Source organism: Convolutriloba macropyga, unplaced genomic scaffold (genome assembly GCF_964194025.1).
Source record: "Convolutriloba macropyga unplaced genomic scaffold, txConMacr16.3 SCAFFOLD_1950, whole genome shotgun sequence".
Classification (NCBI taxonomy): domain Eukaryota; kingdom Metazoa; phylum Xenacoelomorpha; order Acoela; family Convolutidae; genus Convolutriloba; species Convolutriloba macropyga.
In genome coordinates this window covers 1-21,318 of record NW_027452575.1, presented here as the reverse complement: position 1 = coordinate 21,318, position 21,318 = coordinate 1, and positions in this window count along the sequence as shown.

Genomic DNA, 21,318 nt, shown 5'->3' with positions numbered 1-21,318 from the left:
TGGTATCATTCATATTGATAACCAACCATTTGGCTTAAAAGCGTCAACTTTTTTGTATAACACACAGCAGTCAACAAAGAAAATTGACATTCAAAAATATTCTCGAGCATTATTAGCTCTCGATCTTCCACCTCATTTAGTTTCGAATACCTATGCCAAACAGATCTTGGAAGCATCCGAAAGCGAAGAAAAATTTTTGCAAGCCCACGAGGACAATCAGGAAGCGGTTATCAAGTTACCAACCAAAGAAAAACGGGCACAAGAAAAAAGACGGCAGAAGGAGAGACCAAACAGTAAAAATGGTCTTACTTCTTCTGAGAAAAAACGTTGGACCAACTGTATTTGAAGGGACCTGCATCGTTTCGAAACCCAAAGCGATTAAAAACCCAAAGCAAATTATCATTTGGTAAAGTTAAGACATACTTGGAAACCAAGTCATCTTTCTCAAAATATCGCCCAATTCGTTTACGATTTCCCAGATTTAAAGTAATAGCAAAAGACATAAATGAAATTTGGTCCGTTGACTTGGCTTATGTGGATAAACTAGCAAAATAAAACAGAAATGTTAAATATTTATTGGTTGCGGTCGACTGTCTTTCCAGATACCTTCGTGTGGAGCCCTTAAAAACAAAGTATGCAACGGAAACTGCCTCGGCCTTTAAAAAAATGATAAAAAACAAGCAACCACAAAAAGTGTGGGTTGATGATGGTACATAGTTTCTTGGAGCCATCAAAACCTTATGCAACAAACGAGGAATTCATTTATACAGCACTTTTAGTGAAAAAAAGTCTGCATTCGCAGAGCGGAACATTCGGTCACTAAAAAACATTATCTACAAGTACCTTGAAGAAAAGTGGACATACTCCTACATAGATAAACTGGATCAATTTGTGAAAACAATTAATTCACGAGTCAACCGAGTAACCAAACTTTCTCCAAATTTTAAAGTCACTAAAAAGGATGTTCCACGACTTGTCTCGTTGAGCGCTCAAACAATCAAGTTTCAGAGACCCAAATTTTACGTTGGAGATTTTGTTAGAATTGTCAAAAAAGACGAAGCCTTCAGGAAAGGGTATAAACAATCTTTCACCGACGAAGTTTTTGAAGTAGAAAGCTTAGCATACTTCAATCCGCCAACGTATTCACTTATTGATGCAAACGGTGAAAAAATTGAAGGTAAATTTTATCAACCAGAGTTACAGCTTGTTCCTGTAGAGAAAAATGAGTGAAAACCGTTTCACCGATGAATTCACTGTGCATGTTATTTCATCTGCTCCAATGGAAATTTTTGACTCTAACACTCTCAGTTCATTTCGAAACTTTTTCAATGATGAAATTCAACTCGCTGGTGACTGGAGAGTTGCTCTCAGTGAGATCATTTTCATCACAAAAGTTGAGCACATTGTAAATGGAGACATGGTAGTATATAGCTTAAAAGGGTACGAAGACAGCCAGAAAAGGGCTACCGAAGCCAATGTGATCTCTCGTCCGTATAACGGTGAAAAATTGTCTATCAAGACAGGAAATTATAACTCAGTTGTTGACATACTAACTACTATCAAACGAACTGTTGGACTACCAAACTTTTTATTCAGATAGATCAAGAAAACTGGAAAGTTTGAAATTTTGATGGGGAAAAATGAAAGAATTACTTTTCCCAGTAAAGAAATTCCCAACATTATTGGTTTTTCGGGCATTCCAGATGGCAGTGGAGTACACATAGGGTACAAAATGAAAAGCGCAACATCAAACAGACTAATGAAGAGTGATGAAACGGCAGCATACTATGGAGAATTTCCCGTTGATCTTTGCTCGGGAAAGCACTTAATTTTTATATATACGAATATTATTGAGTACCAGTACGTCGGTGATACAAAAGCCCCCTTGCTTCGAGTCATTGATTCAAAACAACGTCTGAAAAACGGTAGTGTCTGCGAGCTTGAACCAACTCATCGAATTGTTTTTTCCAATTTAGATTACAAAAAACTCTTATCAAACACCATACAATCAATATCGATCGAGCTTCGCACAGAAACGGGAGAATTGGTTCCCTTTTCGGGAACCGGTAAAATCATTTTAACCCTTCAGTTCAAAAAATTTCCCAATTAGCATGGACTCTTATTACGCTAACCAAGCAACATCCTTACCACATTTCTCTGGCCACTACCGGCAAAGAGGCAGTGGTTTTGGTGCATTAGCTGCGGGAATTGGGCGGGTCGCTTTACCCTTAGCTCGACGTTTCATTCTTCCTACTGCAAAACGTATTGGAAAAGAACCTTTAAAGCAAAGTGTTCCAGAGCTGCTAGACGTTGTCAGCAGTAAAAAATCACCCAAACAAGCACTCAAAAATACAATAAGCAACACTGTTAAAAAACAAACAGGGGGAGCACTGTTAAAAAACAAACAGTTTGAGAAGACGGCGCTCTTTTGGTGACTTTCGATGGAAGTTTTTGTCAAAAATTGGGACCTGTTTATAGTCCTGATGGACCCATGTTAGAGTTCGAGGTAACTGGTGACCGTAACAACTTTATTGATTTACAAAAAATTTTTTTGGAAGTCAAATGCAAAATTGTTCAGTTTTTGGGAGCTAATCTCAAATATGACGGGGCAGCTACGGCTGACACTGCTAAAACCGATGCTCCATACTTTTGCAATAATGTGCTACATTCACTTTTCTCTGACTGCACAGTGTCAGCCAACGGGTTGAAAATCTCTAACGTAAATGGAAATTACGCACACAAGAGTTTTATAGAAACTGAGCTCTCACATAACAAAGACGCAAAGAACACTTGGTTGGCATGTCAAGGCTATTCTTACGAAGAAGATCCATCTGCAATAAAAGCAGGTGAAATTGCTCGAAGAAAAAACTCGGTCAGAGAGTCAGCAGAATGCACTTTTTATGGTAAAGTAGCGGTAGACTTTCTCACATGTGATAAACATCTGCTCAGTGGTGTAACTCTTCGTATTGCATTCAGAAGATCTATTGATGATTTTGTTATCATTTCGGATGATGCTGCAAAACATTACAAGGTGAAAATTGTTGAAGCTAATTTGTACGTTCGCAAGATGACATTGAATGACGAGGTCGTGTCTGCCTTTGAAAAAACCTTGCTTACAAGCCCTGCTGCCTATCCCTACTTTGAAACTTTGACAAAGACGTTTTTGGCTTCAACTGGTCTGCATAGTTGGAAGCAAGAGGACATTTTTGCACGAGCGCCAATCCGAAGACTAGCAATTTGTCTCAATACGAACGAAGCTTTTTTGGGCAACAATATGCAAAATTCTTTTCATTTTCAAAAATTTGACTTAGGACAGATATATATTTATCGCAACGGGTTACCAGTGGCTGATAGCCCAATATCTACAAATGATAACAAACGCCTTTATTTTAATAGAATATCCGATTTAGCCTATATTGATAATGGGCATGGAATAAGTCTGTCAGACTATCCCAACCATTTTATAATGGTATTTGATCTGAATAGCACCCAACAAGCTTCTCATGATTTTATACACCCGGAGCTAACAAACTGTTCCATATCTATCGAATTGAAGTTTTCAGCAGCGTTACCGACCAACATTGAAATTTTTATTATTGGAGAGAAAACTAGTACAATTTTTGTTGATACTGCGCGACGAGTGTCAAAAAATCATATTCTAACAAAGTGATGATTGACGAAGATGATATTAATGGTTTAATTCAGAGATGTCAAAAACTAAAGCACAAATTTCGAGGTGTATTTGCAGCAGACAATTTTCCTTCAAAATTGAAATCAAACACTTTTTTAATAGTAAACGCGTCAAAATCTCAAAGTCCTGGCACGCACTGGCTCCTCATATGTAAAAAGAACGACCATTTTCTGTTTGCTGATCCCCTTGGTCGATCCTTGTCTTCTTACAAGAATATCTATCAACGACTTGCAAAAAACAATGTATAGTTTCACCAATTACTTGAAAACCAACCAATTCAAGGTCAAAACTCTTGTGTGGACTCTTTTGTATTTTTATTGCTCATTTAATATTTGATGATAGACAAAATGTAAATTGTAGTGATATTCAATTGATTCGCTTTGCTCTTCACATGATGCTCTAACAAAACTAATATTGTGAAATAAATTTTTTTAAAACTGAATTTTTTCTTCATGTACAAGACGAACAAATAGTAAATCAGAATCAATGTTTAGTTTTCCAAAACCACTCATAAATATATCCATAATCTGACAAAAAGCACCAGAATGAGGACCACTCAAAATTGATTCCACTCTTTTTAAACTTGCACTACTAAATTGATCAGTTTTAGTTTTCGAAGAAAATGTAGAACACACAAAATTGTGAATTGTTTTCTGTGGTACAATTGATGTAGATCTTGCCAATGTTTTTGAGATTCCGCTAGTGACCGCTGTAGATTTTGATAGTTTGGTTGCCGCTGTTGCCAAGGGTGGAAGTCGCTTGCGTACATTTGCTGTATCCATTTTCTCTCTAGATTTGTCATTAAAGTCAACGGCAAGCTGTAATTTTGAAAATGTATCTCCTTTAAATTCCAGACTCGTTGAGGTTGAAAATAAGTGCCTGAAGGTAGTGAAGAGACAGGGAACTGCAAAAATGTCCGTCACCCAATTGCTCGAAAACTCCAGTAGTGTGCGCAGCACCAAAAAAACGAAGACAAGAAGACTCTCTAATGGACTTTTTTGACCTCTAACAACTTATTTGATATTGAATTGTTTTTCCTTTGCACTCTGGTGTGTTGTGTTACTGGCTTTTCTGAATAGCTCGCTAATTGACACTCGTCTTTTAATCTTTTTACATAGCTAGCAGACTTTAGAATCAGAATTTTACAAAAATGGACATGTTCAAGCATGTTCACAAAAATAGTATCGTTTAGTTAGACAAAGTTGGGAGAAAATTTCCAAAATGGACATGTTCAAACGTGTTCGAATATATAGCAGGTAGCAAACAATCTTCTGATTGGTTGAGAGAAAATTTGTTGAGAAAGCTATTGAAATGTAAAATTAGGTTTGAACAAAAGCTTCAAAAAATGCATAAAGTCCTTATCAAACAAAAACTTTTAGCAAATCGTTCTTCGTATGCTGATATAATATCAGCGCTCCTGTTGGGTATACCTTCAGGTGTTAGTTAAACTAGTAAAACATCATTTTTTCAGCAAAAAGGAGGAAAAAAAGAAAGGATTTTTTTTTAAAATGAGATTTTTCCGGTTTTTTTGCTTAATAAATTTTTTTCGACGGAACGAAAACTCAGAACCTGAACGCCATCATCAACTGTTTTTTGCGGGCTACCGATATGAATAAAAACATTGACCACAATTCTTCTAAAAAAGTTGAAAAAAACGAAAAAAAATTTTTTTTTGTTTTTCATGGTGACCTTTGACCCCAAAAAAGGCGGCTCCAACAGATAGTTGGGGTGAAACTGACTATTGGGTTGACACTATCAGACACTGTACTACAAAAAGCTCATAACGCTCGTCAAAATAAACTCAATCCTTCATGAGATAATTAACCATTAATTAACAGCTAATTAGCAACTAATTAGTCTAATTAGTAATTAACGAAAAAAAATTCCAATTTCTTTAAATGGATTTGTAATCAGTGGTACATGCTTGTCACTTTTGGTCATAAGGGTCAGGGTCGAAATACGGCTCCTTCACCGATTTTCAAAACATCTGGACATTAACGTCTCATTAACATCAATTGAAGTACCCGAATTAACATCAATTGAAGCAATTGAAGTACCCGAAATAATAATGATACACCAGGTTTTTTTCTAAAAAACCGATTTTTTGGGGGCTGGAGACAAAATCATCTCATAACAGCTGTCATCGAAAAATGCTTGCAACAGGGGGCTTGTCATTGGCTGTCATGTGATGACATTGATTGATCATGATTGACAGAAAATCTAACTTTTTTCCTGATAAAGATGAGGGATTTTTTCTTGTCGGGTCCTACGTTTTAGTGCCCGGGGATCATTTTTGGTTATGATGACCAACATCGTCAGACGCACCCATCGGCATCTACAGTAAAAAAAAGTACAAAAATCGCTTTTTTTTTGCAACATTAAGCGAAAAAAATTGAACATTTCATTTGCTTTTAGTAGATTTTTTAGCTGTTCAAACACCGTGACAGTAATAAAACTGTGCATGATAACCGTCCAAAGCATCTCTTGTACTTAAAATTTAACAAAGTGTACAAAAAAGCGGTGTTTTTGCAATATTATTCAAAAATTCTATGGAAATCAAATCAAAACTTTCTTTTTATGTAGGCTACTTGAGTGTAATATTACATCTAACGGGTTCAAACACAAATGTTTCCTCTACCCTTATGTCATTGGAGCATATTATCTATGAAAATGAAGAAAAAAGATTGTAATATTTGATTGAAAGATCATTAAAAATTCATAAAAGTTTACTTTGACTAAAACCAAAAAGTTAGCAAATCAAAAAATTGCAATTGATATGCTTTGTTACATCACATATAACTAATAACTAAAAGGAACTACCCTTGGTTTTAAAAAAAATCTTTTTATATATTGTACTAATAATTCGAAAATAACAAACAAGTTTTATCATGTAAGTGTTGTTCAGTGAGAAACGTAAAGTCAAGCGCTACTTTACGTTCAACGCAACTTGATATGTTCATAGTAGTTGACTAAAGCGGGGACGCGCTATTATTATCCAATCAAATTCGAAAATTTTGAAAGTTTGAATTGCGCGCGTCTTATATGAACCTCGTGTGGAATAGAAAGAATTTCGCCATTTGAAGTTGAATTACATGTTTACGAAAGTTGTGATTATCTCTGCTAACTTTTGAATCTTGAATTTTCCAACTATGGTTTTCAATTGCAAATATTGTTCGGCAACTTTTGCTAACAGGGGAAATCAATCCTGCCATGAGCATCGCTACCACCCCGACGAAGTAGGTTTACCAGTCTTTACCTGTTGTATTTGTACATCCACTTGTAGAAAACTTTCTGAACTGGAACAACACATGAGGACTTGTCATCAAAAATTTATAAATTGTTGTCGGTCCTGCTATATGGACTTTAACGACACCAGATTATTTGCTCAGCATATGAGTTCCTTGCATTCTTTACCTGTCTTTGGCGATCGATTCCAACCAACTCAAGCGCCGGCCGAAACTGCCTTTAATGGTACCCTTCAGAGCTACTATCTGCCGCCATCAACAACCCAAGCCAACACAGACCTTGCTCAGTTCATGCTCCAGCATAAACCACAAATCGATTCGCTTATAGAACAAAAACTCTCACAAGGATCACAAAAAGTTCAGTTTAGTGCTCATCTTCAACTCCGAAAGCCGAGTCAAAACGAAGATCAGGAAGATGAGCTTATTGAAATTTATGCAAATTCGCTCATGTCACCGGTGCATAGTCAGAGACTTAGCAGTGACACCTTCTGGACTATGGTCGAGAAGATGATGATAGTGCTAACGACATTTGCCTCTAATGGTAGTGGTTGGGTGCTTGAGAAAATTATCAAAATAATTGTGAACTTTGCCCGTTACCGACCTATAACCGGCTTGTCTTACATTGCATTACCATCAAAATTACGAAATTGCCGCGGTTTACTTAATATTCGTAACGATGAGGACCTAAATTGCTTCCTTTACTGTTATATTGCTGCATATCATATGCACAAAAATATTAGCTTAGATCGACCAGGAAGGAACTACAACACAGACAAAACTTCAACCGAAAGTTACAAGCAAGCCAACCTTCATCAACCAACTGGACACTTCGATATGCCCTTGGGGCTAGAGGACATCAATCAGTTCGAAAATCTCAATGAAGTTCGAATCAACGTTTTTGGTTATGATGGTAGAGACTTATTTCCACTCAGATTGTCAAAGTTTGTCTCAAATTTCACAATGGATCTATTGCTTTTATACGAAGCAGACTGTTACCATTATGTGTTGATTACCAACTTGGTTAAGGTAGTCTGTCAACTCCGAAATACCAAATTTCGCTTTGCATTTCATATTTGCCGGAATTGTTTCTGATTGTGTGAAGAAGGCCTTGCAAAGCTTACCGCACATATGGAAACCTGCTGTGAAAATGCACCGGCTGTTGTTCGATTACCAGCTCCGGGAAAAATTTTTTATAAATTCAAAAACTTAGCCTCTACCTGGTTTGTTCCATTAGTCATTTACTTTGTCTTCGAATCCTTCTTGTGTCCAGTAGCAGGATGCACGCCCCACGGGAACAACTCATACACCAGAGTTATTGAAAAACACGAGCCCTGTGGGTTTTCACTTGCGCTAATTGATCACAACTCAACAAAACCCATCTTCTTCCACGTGGACAGCTCTGAAGATTGCATTACTAAATTTGTAAACATGTTACACACACTAGCCAAGGATATATACAAGCGCAAACGAGCTTTTCCTTTCTTCAGAGGTGACCGTAGCCAGTATCCGAAAAGTGCAGCTAGCGAATGTTGGATATATAACGAAGCCTTTGACGATAATGATGAGCAATCATCAATTGATCTGGATCACTGCCACTACAGCGGACAATTTCTTGGCTGGGCTCATGAAAAATGCAATCGAGCACGAAGGAACGTCAACTTTACCCCTGTGGTGGGTCATAATATACAAAATTATGATCTTCATCACATTTGTTTAGCCCTCCAATCTTGTGAGCCAACGACCACTGTAAGTGTAATTCCATCTACTGATGAAAAATACATTTCCATGAATTTTGGAGTACTCGTGGAGACCATAACCCTAGATGATCAAAAGTGTGAAAATCTGAGGTTCATTGATTCATTCAAAATGATGAATTCGTCTCTCGAAAAGTTGGTTGACATTTTACCAAGAGATCGTTTTGGAATACTTGCTTCTGTCTTTCCTAACCTATCTTCAACAGAATTGAAGCTCCTGCAGCAAAAAGGATATTACCCCTATTCATATGTTAGCCGTCGAGAAAAGTTCAGCGAAAAATCCTTACCGCCTCTTAATGAATGGCGTAACACTTTAGAAGGAAACGCAGTAACAATAACTCAAGAAAACTTGAACCACGCCAAGACGATGTGGAACACTCTGAATTGCCAAACTCTACAAGACTACCACGATGCATACCTGAAAATCGATTGCGCTCTTCTCGCATGCGTTTGTGAATTCCACAGAGAGCTCAGTTTCTCCACCTACAAACTCGATTGCATGCACTTTTACACACTGCCAAATATGGCTAAGGAAGCATCCTTGAGAATATGCAAGGCGGAGGTCAAATTGCTTACAGAACAGGAGCACCTCGATATGATAGAAGGAGCAGTACGTTGGGGAGTATGTTCAGTCTACGAGATGAAAAATTTTACAGCAAATAATAAATATTTACCAGATTACGACTCTTCACAACCCTCGACATTTGGCTTCTGCGTGGACGCCAATAACCTATACGGTGGCGTCATGCAAAATGTCGGTTACTTCGCGGAAGTCGACTTGCATTATCCAGCAAGTCTACACGATTACCATCAGGACCTCCCCCTCGCACCATCGAAAAATATTGTTGAGGATGACTGGCTCAGTGACTACCAAGTGAATTTGCGAGAGAGTCATAACTTACCCCCCTCAAAAGTTCCAAAACTGTTGCAGACTTTCTTCGACCAAGAACATTATGTGCTGCATTACAAGCTGTTGAACCTGTATGTTAACTTGGGATTAGTCGTGAGGAAAATGCATCGTGTGCTACAGTTTACTCAAAACAATAGGTTAACACCCTATATAAAAGTGAACAGTGAGAAGAGACAGGCGGCTTCGAATAAATTTGAGGAGAGTTTCTATAAACTAATGAACAACGCCGTTTATGAGAAAAACTGCGAATCGAAACGTCGACGGATGAAAATCGAGCTTACGAGAGACGCAAGACGAACCCTAACTATAGTAAGCAAGTTTGAGTTTGATAAATTCAAAGTGTTTGGCGAGAACATGGCAGCTCTCTCCTCCCGCCCAAGAAAGATCTATTGGGATACACCAAATATAGTAGGGGCCACAATACTTGATCTAGCGAAATACTACATGTATCAGTTTCACTATGGAACAATGCGATCTCCATTTGACTGTCGATTACTTTATAGTGATACTGATAGCTTGCTATACCGGATCAATTGTGAAGATCTCTACCGTGAACTGAAGGAGAGCAATGTTCTTGATCAATTCGACTTCTCAAATTACCCAGAAGATCACGAACTGTACAACGAAGGAAATAAGCGCGTCGTCTTAAAATTCAAAGACGAATTTGCTGGGCATTATATAAAAGAGTTTATATGCCTGAAGCCAAAGCTGTACAGCATTACTTCCACTAGTGAGTATTTTACGTTTAATGATTCAAGAAAAAACTAACAAAGTACCAACTAACCTTGTATGATTGTCATAATTTGACTGCTTTTTTCTGTTCATAGGTAACGGAAAAATGTCTGCCAAAGAAATAACAAGAGCAGCCCAAAATTTGCTTCGACATGCAGACTACAATAATACACTTGTGACTGGTATTACACTGCGCGCTGAAAACACAAGGATTGTTTCGGAAAAGCATGTTCTACAAACGGTTTCAACGAATAAAGTATGTCTCTCTGCTTTTGATAATAAACGCCACATTTTGAATGAGGGAATTAAAACACTACCATTCGGCCACTATAAAATTGATCATTGCCGAGTCGAAGATTTTTCTTGGGATAGCGATGAAGTAGAGTGGGACTACGAAAATGTAGAAAATTATGCTCACCTTCTCCTAGATTCGAGTCCAATCTGGGACCATAATAATATTTTTTTTTGTGCCGGATACAACAATAAGTGAAAGCCCGGAAGAATGGGAAACACCTGGCCCGGGATTTGCAATGACAAGTATTATTAACGAGGACGATATTGATAGCAATGATATCGTAGATTTCGATGCTACCACCAGCTCCAGCTCTTCCTCCCCTAACCCATTCATTAATTATGAAGCTAATGAGTGCAGTGAAAGTAGTAGTAGCGATTATGAAGAAGAACCAGCATTTAAAGTTGCACGCAGACAATAAACTTATTGTACTTAACTACGTAAATTGCGCCTTTTGAATTCCTAACCGTGTAAATTTTGTGTTTATGAGTGCTAAAATACGTTTCAATAAATTGTTCACTTGCAGCTCTTATCGGAACGAAATTTAGAACAAAGTTGGCTGTTTACCGAAAACAAGTTTGCCGCCTTGGAAATAGTCACATCTGGTAAAGAATGAAAATTAATCCCTTTCCGTCTAGGATAACCCCCTATTATCCCATGTTTAAGTATCGTAGGATAACCCCCCTCTCTTGAGACAGTATTTACTTACTACTTACATCGTATTAGGTTATTGTTTATATTCATTTGAGCAATAAAAAGTAATAAATTAGACTAATTTTCATTTGAGGTATTTGGTCACACGTTTTTTATTTACTAATGCCATAATTCTCTGGTTTGTATGTTGTTGGATGTTCACTTAACTGTCTCGATTTAACTGTCCCGCGCCTTGGATTCATATCTTGTTCATGATGGTAATTTACTGGAATTTGATTCTCTTCATCTTGCACTTCGTTTACAGCTGTTCTAGACAATATTGAAACCCGCTTGCAATTATCAAACTTGCCATTACCTGTTATAGTTCAGAATTCGCTCTGCGAAATACAAATTGAAAATTTGCAAAACGTTTTGCCTAGCTAAGTCTATGTTGTTTGTTTGTACAGAGCACCCGCCGATCAAAACCAGTACACACAGATAATAGCCTACTACATGACACAGTCAGCTGCTCATAAATGGAACTCTTGTTTAGAAACAACCCACGCCTGATTTTTTTGAAATAGAAAAACGGAGGAGCCAATAAGAATATGTTCTTGCGAAAAAAATTCTCAATTAGGACCATAAACAGACTGTGTCCAATTGCCCCTTGAACTCATCCTTAAAAGTTCAAACAATAGAGCATCTGCAAAATCTGAGAGTGAGACAAACGCTCGTAACGCACAACTCAAAATGAATTTGCAAAATAAATGTCAAAAACAAATGAAGTTTGAATAATGTGCGGCGACAGAACTTGGCGTCAGGCAGATCGACAGACATTTTTCATAGAGTCTCTGCGAACGGGGTCTAGAGGACGTGGTATTGTAAGAAGCCGCAATCGGCATCTTATGACGAATATTCTAACAATCAACCTTTCGCACCTCATGGAAGAAATTTTCAGTAGACCACGCAACTTCAATTGTTAATGATTTTTTTTATCTTACTACAAACCTATCGAATGGAGAATCAGATGAACTTTTTTGGAACAAAGAGGAAGTTTCAGAAAAAAGAGATCTCGACAAGGATGAAGACGCCATAAAATGCAAGGTCTTACTTGCAAAAATGCAACATACTGATATATAGAAAGAACGTCCCAAGTAAACATTAGATCAAAGTTAAGATCTCAACCTATAGATCAAGATGGAATTTTTTAACCGCAATCGAATGCAACTTGTAACTATACATGCTAAAAATCAAGTTAGAATTTTCGAAATTGAGGTCAACCCTAAAGAAAAAAGCCTCACAAAAAAGAAAAAAATAACATTTTTGGATTAACGCAGCATTTTTTACGTGCATGCCACAAGCCCAAAATTTCATCGACGAAATACCCGTTCTGCAGAAAATTCTCTTTATACCACTGCACAATCGAACGAAAAAAAGGTAAATGGAGTTAATGCATATAAATCAATTACTGAATGCTAGTTAAGCTGCAACAACTCAGCCGACAAAGATGTTGCGAGCATAGCAAGCTCTGTTTGCAATATTGAACCCCACAACTCCAGCTTTCAAAATGAAAAAGGTTACGTCAGTACATTCATCGACTCCGGAAGGGTCTGTATTATCGCAAATCTTTTTTTGGCACTTGCATTTCTAGATAGAGCTCAATTAGCTTGTTAGATACCAGATTCAAACAATAAAGATATGAATGGTTTTGCAAAAAAGCCAGCATTGACACAAGCAAGAGTTCCTTGTAAAAATTGGCGTATCGCAGATGCAACAGTTTTTATAGTACCGGAAAGGCTCAACTTTTTCATAGGCCGCGATCAATTAAATCAATTGGGCATTGCCATTTTCAAACCCTCTCATCCCATTGAAAGTAATACCACAAACTGAATAGACCCATAGTGCCCATCCAAAATAAGCATCTCAAACATATTCTAACAGTTACATTCTCAAAAATTGATTGGTCTGAAAATTGAAGAAAACAACAGGTTGTAGGGTTCCCTTAGTTTTTGAGATAACGGCCATAACAAAATTCGTAATAGGTAGATAGTTAGATTTCTTCATATAGAAAAACTGAATAATTATTCTGACCAGTATTTCATAGCACGAATTGCGTCACAGTAAAAAAAAATTAAACAATAAGACTGCTCTCGGATATGAAGTTTTACAAAAAAAACGATAAATGCCTAATAGTGACAATGTAGCAGATCCAATATCCCAAACAATTAAAGGTAATCAAAAAGCTCCTCAAAATCAAGCTAAGTTTTCAACTATTGATCTCAAATATTCACATATTGAAATAAACAATCGTCAAAGTATCACAATTCTTTTGTAAGTAAAGTTGTTAAGGGCGAAAAAAACGCACAAGGTCCTAAAAACATCTTTTTAGATGACATAATTTATTAGGCCGGTAAAATAAATAAGTACAATTAAACAATGTTCAATACCCTCTCATAAATTTGAAACAGATAATTTACGGACAAAGATGTCAAAAGACTATTTTGCAAAATCAGAAATTGACCAAGAATTTTGCCTTTCGAATCTAAAACGGCATTAATTCATAATTGAAAGATTGGGACCATTCTTGGAGTCAGTCCATCATTTTAGCAGGCTCATCCCAAATAAAATGAATTTTCCTGGGGTTTTCTGATTAGCAGAAAGCTTCCAAAGCGATTTATACAAATAACAGTTAAGTCTGTCCCGACCACCGAGCCCAATAATCTCTTTCCAAAGAACATAGATCTAATAAATCAGAGAATAGCAGATTATCTAGATGAACGGACCGCCTCTTGTCATATCAATTTAAATTGGAGTACTTGCAAACAGCAAAATTGGGTTTGTGTTAACAACATTTCCCGTAACCCATATCAGTCAACAAATATTGTTTTCGTTCATGATGATGAGTTATTTTTAACATTTTTTTTTTGGATTTCCACGGCAGCCAACATATAAAAAAAATCCACTCTCACACATAAATATTCAGTAAAACCGTTATTTTTGAGCTCATATTTTTGCCTAGCAAAGAACAAGTATGGAAAATAAACCATATAACACAATCAAGTTGATAAGAGATTGAGTCCTGTGCCTACGCTTTTCTCAGAATTTTTTTTCACTTACTGAATTGCAAATACTCTGCTCAAAACTTTTCATTACATATACTCGCATTTAGAAACTGCGTCCCCCTGTTTGCAAAAAAAAACATTCCAAAAGTAGCAGAAAAGGTGTTTAACAAAGTCAGTCAGAAAAGGTGTTTAACCATCAGTCATCAGCAAAGATACGGCATCCAAAGAGGTCCCCGATGGCATCATCTGATGGTGAAGCATGCCAAAAATGTATTTTAGACGTCATTGAAGCCACTGATAATAAATGTCAAGAAGTTGGTGTAGTAGAATGACTTAAAAAAAACAAAGAGACAACATCTGGCATGTACTGAAGTAGCAGAAAAAAATTCAAACTCATCCAACAAGAAAGCAGAAAGCAGCACTAATTTAGCCAAAATATCAGCTTCGCATTTGCCAACAACAATTTATACAACTTTCGCCTTTTTAAGCACATTTTGTAACTAGAGTCAAAATACCGCGTGGGCTTATAAGTTCCTCTCCAAAATATAGGAAACTTGGATTTGAGAAAACAATAAAGAATCTCTTTAGACGAAGAGACAGGTAAGCCCACTGAACTATTAGCAGAAAAAGAATGGCAAGTCGTTAGACGCGCCAAGAGATGGAAAACAAATTATGCGAGGAACGGCAAATGATGCATGAAACAGAGGCTGGGAGAACAAAAATTAGGAGTCATCTTGTCTCCAATCAAACAAAGTGTGCGCCGCAATTCCGTTATTAGGACCAGCTGATAATTTGAGGTTGGCATGCAAATGATTTTATCAAAAAGGATTCAAAAAGAATTAGGATTGGCTAAACAATGTGCTAGCTCTTGGTTCAGTAACCATAATGGCATATGCTTACAACTGTAAATTCAAAGAACAGGGAAAACATGATGCTGAGAATACCTACCTCTTCAACGCAACTCGCAGTGCGAAGTCAGATCAACATCCAAACATAAAACGATAACGGGTCACCCGAAACAGAAAACACTACTTCAATTGCAGCACAGTAAACAATGATGAATTCACTATACCAAGGATAACACAGCTACAAATACGAGCCTGCAAGAGATACCGACGACAAGATAGGAAAATAGGCAACGTAAAAACCTTAAATGGGGTAAAATGTGGAGCGTCATAGAGTTTGTCCCGCAAAGTGAAACTCATCAACAGCATCACCTCTAGAAAATGAAACAACTGATGTATATGAACAAAAACATCCACAACTTTGCTTTTTCATTAATTTTTTGAACGTTACTAGCTTTTCATAATCAGCAAACATTGTATATAATACATAATCGGTGATTCATATTGCAAAATAGTAAGGAATACCCGGGTCGAGGTTTGGTGGTGAATTTTCGTAAGAAATGCGGTGAAATGTGGTGAAAAAAAATAATTCACCGCGATTCACCGCATTCACCGCAAAAAGATGTACGAAATACGCGGTGAAAATTATTTTTTTCACCACATTTCACCGCATTTCTTACGAAAATTCACCGTGTCTTCTATGAATTCACCCTGTTCACTTTTCTTACCTGAATCAGCGCTTCAGCTGATTTTTTTGTCAAACCAGGCATCATCAGACAGCTCACTGCAGACAATCTCCATCAGCAACAATTTTTTACTGTTCAGCAACTTTTACTCATTTTTTTTAAAATTATTCAAGAGTTTCAAACAAAACCGCTAGTTTTGATTAATTTCCCATTTGAGCCTCTACGCAACAACGCTAGCGCTGTTTTCCTCTTTTCAAAAACCGAAAGAATCAATCAATCAATCAATTATCAATTCGAACAAAATTCAAAGTCGGCAATATAAATAAGTACAATTCGTTCGTAAAACAAACTTCAAAATGAGAAAATCAAAAAGAGACAATGTACAGCTAAAAGGCAAACAACAAATGAAAATGCGAAAATATAACGCGGAAAAGAATTAGAATGTTTCAAACAACCTTGGAATTTCTGCAGTTCAGTGTCCAGTGTTTGTAATTTTTTGCGCTTTTTTCTTCTTTTTTGAACTTCTCCATTACAAGACGGACTTGGCTTCTGTTCCATTGCTTTTTTACATAAACCTTCTTCATCTCGAATAGTGGCTGCCGTTCAAACCCATTGATTTCAATTTTAATAAATTCCATATAGCACAATTTTCTCGACTTTTTGCGTTGTATTTTTGACTGTGCCAACATCAAGTTGATTTTCCAATCAAAGAAGATCCAACCGTTGAAATGGTTTTGGTTTTTGCGGGCTGTTAGAAATGTCACTGCCACAACTCCCTTGAACACTTTCCAGATGTGCGACTTGGCCGTTTTCATATCCCGAGCAAGAAGACTTTTGAATCGCAACGCAAATCTGTGACGAAATGTCGACTTTTTCTTTTGAACTTTGCACTTAGATTGTTGACATTTCAGCTTCGTTGCGTTCAACCTTTTCTTGAAATCATCTTTTTCTCTTATCATGGCCAATAATTTGGTCCTTTCAGGCGAGGTCACTTCCATAAACAAATCCTGAAAATATGAAATAAAAACCAAAATGACTGCTATTTTATACAAGATAAAATCCAAAATACAAGCACACAAGGTAAAATCCAACAATCTAATAGTGGCACTCAATTTGAACACTCTACCTACACAGGCAATACTCCATGCCAAGTTTCGTTCGAATTGAACAACTTTTTGACCCAATCAAAAACAACTATAGTTAAAATTCGCTAAAAACGAAATTCGCAAATTTCCGTATGAAAAACTCAATTTTTTCCTAGGCAAGCTATAGCAAAAATTCTTTTTCTTCTACTCTCTAACTATACATGGAATACTTCATACCAAGTTTTGTTCAATTTGGACAACATCTTGACCCAATCAAAAACAACTATAGTTAAAATTTGCTAAAAACGAAATTCGCAAATTTCCGTATGAAAAACTAACTTTTTTTCCTAGGCAAGCTATAGCAAAAATTCTTTTTCTTCTACTCTCTAACTATACATGGGATACTTCATACCAAGTTTTGTTCAATTTGGACAACATCTTGACCCAATCAAAAACAACTATAGTTAAAATTTGCTAAAAACGAAATTCGCAAATTTCCGTATGAAAAACTAACTTTTTTCCTAGGCGAGCTATACCAAAAATTCTTTCTGTTTTAGACTCTAGGCACCCATGGTATACTCCATACCCAGTTTAGTTCACTTTGGACAACTCCTTGACCCGATGAAAAAGACCTATTTTTAAAATTATTTATTTGAAATACTGGCAAATTTCCGTATGAAATACCAACTTTTTTCCTAGGCAAGCTATAGCAAAAATTCGTTTTCTCCTACTCTCTAACTATACATGGAATACTCCATACCAAATTTGGTTTAATTTGGACAACTCCTTGACCCGACGAAACTTCTATATTTTTGAAAATAAAATAAGCGAATAATAAGCGAAAAAGTCGATATTTCCGATTGAAATACGAACTTTTTTTCTAGGCAAGCTATACCAAAAATTCTTTCTGTTTTAGACTCTAGGCATCCATGGGATACTCCATACCCAGTTTAGTTCACTTTGGACAACATCTTAACCCAATCAAAAACAACTATAGTTAAAATTCGCTAAAAACGAAATTCGCAAATTTCCGTATGAAAAACTAACTTTTTTCCTAGGCAAGCTATAGCAAAAATTCGTTTTCTTCTACTCTCTAACTATACATGGGATACTTCATACCAAGTTTCGTTCAATTTGGACAACATCTTGACCCAATCAAAAACAACTATAGTTAAAATTTGCTAAAAACGAAATTAGCAAATTTCCGTATGAAAAACTAACTTTTTTCCTAGGCAAGCTATACCAAAAAGTCTTTTTCTCCTACTCTCTAACTATACATGGGATACTTCATACCAAGTTTTGTTCAATTTGGACAACATCTTGACCCAATCAAAAACAACTATAGTTAAAATTTGCTAAAAACGAAATTCGCAAATTTCCGTATGAAAAACTAACTTTTTTTCCTAGGCAAGCTATAGCAAAAATTCTTTTTCTTCTACTCTCTAACTATACATGGGATACTTCATACCAAGTTTTGTTCAATTTGGACAACATCTTGACCCAATCAAAAACAACTATAGTTAAAATTTGCTAAAAACGAAATTCGCAAATTTCCGTATGAAAAACTAACTTTTTTCCTAGGCAAGCTATACCAAAAATTCTTTCTGTTTTAGACTCTAGGCACCCATGGTATACTCCATGCCCAGTTTAGTTCACTTTGGACAACTCCTTGACCCGATGAAAAAGACCTATTTTTAAAATTATTTATTTGAAATACTCGGCAAATTTCCGTATGAAATACCAACTTTTTTCCTAGGCAAGCTATAGCAAAAATTCGTTTTCTCCTACTCTCTAACTATACATGGAATACTCCATACCAAATTTGGTTTAATTTGGACAACTCCTTGACCCGACGAAACTTCTATATTTTTGAAAATAAAATAAGCGAATAATAAGCGAAAAAGTCGATATTTGCGATTGAAATACGAACTTTTTTTCTAGGCAAGCAATACCAAAAATTCTTTTTGTTTTACACTCTAAGTACCCATGGGATACTCCATACCGAGTTTGGTTCAATTTGGACAACTCCTTGACCCGACGAAATTTCTATATTTTTGAAAATAGAATAAGCGAAAAAGTCGAAAACAACTCCTTGACCCGACGAAATTTCTATATTTTTGAAAATAGAATAAGCGAAAAAGTCGAAATTTCCGATTGAAATACGAACTTTTTTTCTAGGCAAGCAATACCAAAAATTCTTTTTGTTTTACACTCTAGGTACCCATGGGATACTCCATACCGAGTTTGGTTCAATTTGGACAACTCCTTGACCCGACGAAATTTCTATATTTTTGAAAATAGAATAAGCGAAAAAGTCGAAATTTCCGATTGAAATACGAACTTTTTTTCTAGGCAAGCTATACCAAAAATTCTTTTTGTTTTACACTCTAGGTACCCATGGGATACTCCATACCGGGTTTGGTTCAATTTGGACAACTCCTTGACCCGACGAAATTTCTATATTTTTGAAAATAGAATAAGCGAAAAAGTCGAAATTTCCGATTGAAATACGAACTTTTTTTCTAGGCAAGCTATACCAAAAATTCTTTTTGTTTTACACTCTAGGTACCCATGGGATACTCCATACCGAGTTTGGTTCGATTTGACAACTCCTTGACCCGACGAAATTTCTATATTTTTGAAAATAGAATAAGCGAAAAAGTCGAAATTTCCGATTGAAATACGAACTTTTTTTCTAGGCAAGCTATACCAAAAATTCTTTTTGTTTTACACTCTAGGTACCCATGGGATACTCCATACCAAATGTGGTTTAATTTGGACAGCTCCTTGACCCGACGAAATTTCTATATTTTTGAAAATAGAATAAGCGAATAATAGGCGAATAAGTCGACATTTCCGATTGAAGTACGAACTTTTTTTCTAGGCAAGCTATACCAAAAATTCTTTTTGTTTTACACTCTAGGTACCCATGGGATACTCCATACCGAGTCTGGTTTGATTTGAATAACTTCTTGACCCGATAAAAAAGACCTATTTTGAAAATTACTTATTTGAAATAATAGCAAATTTCCGTATGAAAAACTAACTTTTTTCCTAGGCAAGCTATACCAAAAATTCTTTTTCTCCTACTCTCTAACTATACATGGAATACTCCATACCAAATTTGGTTTAATTTGGACAACTCCTTGACCCGACGAAATTTCTATATTTTTGAAAACAGATAAGCGAATAATAGGCGAATAAGTCGAAATTTCCGATTGAAAAACGAACTTTTTTTCTAGGCAAGCTATACCAAAAATTCTTTTTGTTTTACACTCTAGATACCCATGGGATACTCCATACCGAGTCTGGTTCGATTTGAATAACTTCTTGACCCGATAAAAAAGACCTATTTTGAAAATTACTTATTTGAAATAATAGCAAATTTCCGTATGAAAAACTAACTTTTTTCCTAGGCAAGCTATACCAAAAATTCTTTTTCTCCTACTCTCTAACTATACATGGAATACTCCATACCAAATTTGGTTTAATTTGGACAACTCCTTGACCCGACGAAATTTCTATATTTTTCAAAATAGATAAGCGAATAATAGGCGAATAAGTCGAAATTTCCGATTGAAATACGAACTTTTTTTCTAGGCAAGCTATACCAAAAATTCTTTCTGTTTTAGACTTTAGGCACCCATGGAATACTCCATACCGAGTTTGGTTCACTTTGGACAACTCCTTGACCCGACGAAATTTCTATATTTTTCAAAATAGAATAAGCGAATAATAAGCGAAAAAGTCGACATTTCCGATTGAAATACGAACTTTTTTTCTAGGCAAGCTATACCAAAAATTCTTTCTGTTTTACACTCTAGGTACCCATGGGATACTCCATACCAAGTTTGGTTCAATTTGGACAACTCCTTGACCCGACGAAATTTCTATATTTTTCAAAATAGAATAAGCGAATAATAAGCGAAAAAGTCGACATTTCCGATTGAAATACGAACTTTTTTTCTAGGCAAGCTATACCAAAAATTCTTTCTGTTTTAGACTTTAGGCACCCATGGGATACTCCATACCGAGTTTGGTTCACTTTGGACAACTCCTTGACCCGACGAAATTTCTATATTTTTTCAAAATAGAATAAGCGAAAAAAGTCGATATTTCCGATTGAAATACGAACTTTTTTTCTAGGCAAGCTATACCAAAAATTCTTTCTGTTTTAGACTTTAGGCACCCATGGAATACTCCATACCGAGTTTGGTTCACTTTGGACAACTCCTTGACCCGACGAAATTTCTATATTTTTCAAAATAGAATAAGCGAATAATAAGCGAAAAAGTCGACATTTCCGATTGAAATACGAACTTTTTTTCTAGGCAAGCTATACCAAAAATTCTTTCTGTTTTACACTCTAGGTACCCATGGGAT